The sequence below is a fragment of the Trichechus manatus genome, unplaced genomic scaffold, assembly GCF_000243295.1.
Source record: "Trichechus manatus latirostris isolate Lorelei unplaced genomic scaffold, TriManLat1.0 scaffold00054, whole genome shotgun sequence".
Taxonomy (NCBI): domain Eukaryota; kingdom Metazoa; phylum Chordata; class Mammalia; order Sirenia; family Trichechidae; genus Trichechus; species Trichechus manatus.
In genome coordinates, this window is record NW_004443990.1 from 13,743,800 (window position 1) to 13,748,644 (window position 4,845).

Genomic DNA, 4,845 nt, shown 5'->3' on the forward strand with positions numbered 1-4,845 from the left:
TGGTTCTTTTAAATGCCTATAAACTTAGAAAAAGTGTAAATTAGTCCCAGTTTAAAAGCACATGCAGCATTTTCTCCTGTCACGTAAATGAGGATAATTATGTGTTTAAGATATCTCATAAAATGTAAGAGAACTGTATGCAGAAAAGGAAATTTTCCTTTCTCAAATTATCATTTGAAAGTGTCCAGTGTTTAAAAACCTGAGAAATGTGTATTTATTTGAGATAAAAGGAAATCAAGGGGAAAAAAAAGCTTTAAGGACAATCTTTGTTTTTCTGTGGGTCACACAGTGTATGTGACAAAACTGCTCAATGTTTTGGTTGTTGTTGTTTTGGTTCAATTTGCAATGTAGAAACTTTTGAGTAAGAAAAGGAATAGTTTATTTTATTAACATACTTTTTAAATGAATGTTTCCAGATTCAATTTGTTAGTAAATTAAACTACTCCACTCCAACCCCTGTTGACTCATGTACAAAAAATGGATCAATGTCACTAAACTGTACACATGGAAACTGTTGAATTGGTATATGTTTTACTGTGCATCTTCTCAACAACAACAAAATAATTAAAGTTTAGAAAAAAAAAAGGTCAATAATATCCTGCACAATATACTATTACAGCCTTTGCCTGTTTTACTCCAAAAATCATTTGGTTAAAAAGATAATGAACAACTTTGTTCAATCTCTACAGCACAAAATGCAAAATAGATCACTGGTTCATTTTGGGGGAAATTGTACAATTCAAGAAAAGACGAGGAAGTAGTGTTATTTTTCAAAGTAGAAAAAAATTTTAAAAGCAACAGAACAAATGGGATTCATACCTAAATATGATTAAGATGGAAATGGTAATAAGACAAATTTTTACTTGAAATCCATGTCATGTAATATTTAAATATTTAGTGTTTAAATGATTTTAATTCGAAATGAATTAATTACAACATCAAACTGCATGAAGTTAATTCGTTTTTAGCTACATACCATCTATACTTTATAAGACTAAAAGAACTTTTCTCGCTGAAAAGCAAATTATTTTTGTTTGCTTTTAAAAATATTTTATTCTTAATGATAAGACTAGTTGCTTTTACTCCTGTTTCTAGCTAGGGTGTTTCTGGTTTTGTTTTCAGGAGCTACCTCCAATATTTAAGAGTTCTTAAGGAGAATGTTGCTATAGTTTTTTTTTTTTAATTAATACATGTATTATTTCATTCATATTCTCCTAATATTTCACCATCAAGATACCCATTAAAAGCATTCAATTTGTCTTCACATAGAAACCAATTTTACAAAGAAAAGACACTCAGCCTAACTGTATGCTATTTTTTAAAAAAAACTAGTTGTTTAACTAACTGAGATACAATTCTAGAAATGGTTTCTGATTTTCATGGATTAACAGTCTAGAAAGAATTTTGATCCACTCACCTCTCCCATAAACACCCCCCTTCAAATTTTTAAGAATTATGATGAAGACAACTTAATTTCTGTTCTTTAACACAACATGAAAATATTTGGTCAGCATTTACATGATAAATTATGGAATGAGTTTTTATGATTTTTTTAAAAATTTCTAAAATGTATTTATAAAATACGTAAGAAACAAATATTAGAGCTATTTTGAAATTGCTTTGAAATGAGGTTCATGATCCCCCCTTTCCCTACCTTCCTCTTCCTCCCTGCCCCTCCCCCACCCTCGCCTTTCTCTTCCTCGCTTTTCTGCTTTTGTTCCTCCATTCTTCCTACTCCCGACACTGTCAATTCCTCCCCTCCTCCCCCTTTCCCTTTACCCTCTTTTCAATTTTTCTTTTTCTTTGTTGCTTCTCTTCCCCCTTTTATTATTCTGTTACCCCTCTGCCCCTCAATCTATTTCTTTCCTCTTTTTAATCAATATACCTATCCAAAACTTTGTATCCTTTTCTTGCTTTCCTTCACTTTTTCCCTTTTTCTTTTCCCTCTGCCACTGTTACTAATGTGTTATCATTCAAACTTACGTCTGTAAAGAGGAAGGACACTGAGATGCTTTAAGTATTTTACACACCCAAACGGGAAACTGATTACATTTTTAGGAACAGCACAGGGTGATTGACACCTGAAGGTTCCTCCAGCCATGAACGGCCAGCATTTATTGTCTGAACACTCACTGGACACTTTTACCTCCTTGCATCATTTTTCTCTTATGTTACTACTCTATTTTGTTATTATTATTTTATGTATTCAATCCTTGAGGGCAAAGACTATATCTCTGTATCACCCAGGGAGTCTTGTTAACACAGTGCTAATAGGTATTTGATAAAAATATATTGAATAAGTATCTTTTGATAGGATCTTAAAGGAGACATGGTCAGTGTGATCAGATAAGCACTGTTTTCTGCTAGTGGGTGCTATTTTTTCCCCCTTGGGTAAATACACCTCAATCATCAAATGAAATACAGCTCAGTCAAAAGGCTCATCAGTCTCCATCAGGAGTAGCAACCAACAATCCTAGGTATATACCCGGAAGTGATGCCAGGCACACAAACAGAAACCTATACACCAATGTTCATTGCAGCACTTTTCACAATAGCCAAAAGGTGGAAACAACAGAAATGTACATCAACAGATGAATGGATAAAAAAATGTGGTATATCCATACAATAGAATATTATTCAGCCACAAAGAGAAATGAAGTTCTGAAGCATGCCACAATATGGATGAATCTTGAAAACATGCTGAGCAAAACAGATCCCTCCCAAAAGGATAAATACTCTATGATCTCATTTTATGAAATAAACGGATAGAAACCAAAGATTATTAATGGCTACCAGGGGTAGGAGGGAGGGAGAAAGGGGGCGTTTTTGCTTAGGGGGCATTAAATTTATGTTATGGTGGTAGAATGATTTGGAAAAGGATAGAGAGAACGTGTGCACAACTTGAAGAATGTCATTAATGTCACTGAATTGTACATGTGGAAATGGTTGAGGTGGCATATGTTTTGCTATGTGTATTTTAACTACAATTAAAAAAAAAAGAATAGCGACAAGGGGCATCTCTGGGCTTGTCACTCCCCAGTCCTGTGTCCATGACAGAAAAGTTAACTGATCAGCACACTCTTTCCCCTGTGTCTGGCCAGATAGCCTTAGAATTCGCAACTCAGAGCTTCAGGCAGTCATTGCCAACTATCAGTAGTTGGCACATTCCTTTGCCATCCTGGTCTCCCCTGATGGCAGCCACACAGCCAGGATGACAGTCTCAAGAAGGCAGCCCACACGCACCTCGTGCCAAGAGCTCTCTTTGGTTTTTACTTCTAGAAATGTAGCTAGTGCCCCATTAACCAATTAAAGATTTGTTATTGTGTGTGTGTCATTTAGGGTAAAAATGTCAACCCAAGAAAGTCTTCCCTCTTGGTGATTCCCGTGATGTTGGGTACAGCACCCAGTTCATAGCAGATGCTTACTGAATGTCCTAGCTATCAGTACAGCTATAAACACTAAAAGAGAAGGCAAGTCAAGTTTAAAAAATTGTTTTATTGTGGTTATATATATATACACACATATAAAACATTTTTTACATGTACAATTCAGCGACATTGATTATGTTCATCATGTTGTACAACCATCACCTCTATTCATTTCCAAATCAGGCAAACCAATTTTTATAGCAGGCTAAATTAAAACAAAAATTAAGCAGGTTATCAAAATTACAAAGGTTTAAAAAAGTTGTAATACTCATTGCTAGCAAGAATGTAAAGAAATAAAACATTCCAATGAGAGAACAATTCCATTGGGAGAACAATTTTAAGGCAACGAGAGCCTTAAAAATATTCATACTGTTTGACTTAGAAATTGGACTTTTGGGTAATTTTCTGCCAAAAATCCAATATATAAAAGAATTATAAATCCAATATATAAAAAAATTCAACAAACAAAGATGTATTTATAACTTCCAAGAGAAAAAGTTAACAGTACAAATGCTGAAAAATAGAGGAATATTCTAACATAGCCACTTCATGAAATATTATGTATCCATTAAAAACTGTGTTCAAAAATGTTTAGAATAACTTGGGGAAAAGTCTTTGCGATGAAGTGAAAAAAGCACAACACAAAATTAAGTGGTTGTATTCATATGGTTTATATAATTAGAATCATCTTTCAAAAAACAACTACCTGTGCATAAAAGACTAGAAATTACCCTAGAGAAACTCTTGCACGTGGGTGCCAGGAGACATGTACAAGAATATTCAACAGCAGCATTGTTTACAATAATAAAAACCTAGAAACCATACAAATGTCTATCAACAGGTAGATGGATAAATAAATGCTGGTATAACCATGCAATGGAATACCAGTGAGCAGTGACAATGAATGAACTTCAGCAACATGTTTCAACACGGATGACTCTCACAACGCTGATTTTTTTAAAACCCAGTGACAGAAATATATATATATAATAGTTTCATTTACAGTATATAAGTTCAAAAATATGCAAAAACTATTACACACAAAAAGTAACAATCTTTGTTGGTTACCAGGGATGGGAGGGGTGTAGGGGAGATACTAAATAGTCAACAGACAAGTGGTATCTTTGGTGAAGGGTAAGACCGTACACAGTACTGGGAAACCAGCACAACTTGTACAAGGAAAGGTCATGGAAGCTCCATAGACACATCCAGACTCCCAGAGGGACTGAATTGCTGGGCGGAGGGCTGTGGGGACCATGGTCTTGGGGAACAGCTAGCTCAATTGGCATAACACAGTTTATAAAGACAATATTCTACATTCTACCTTGGTGAGTAGAGTCTGGGGTCTTAAAAGCCTGTAAGCAGCCATCTAAGATACTCCACTGGTCTCATCCCTTCGGGAGCAAGGGAGAATGAA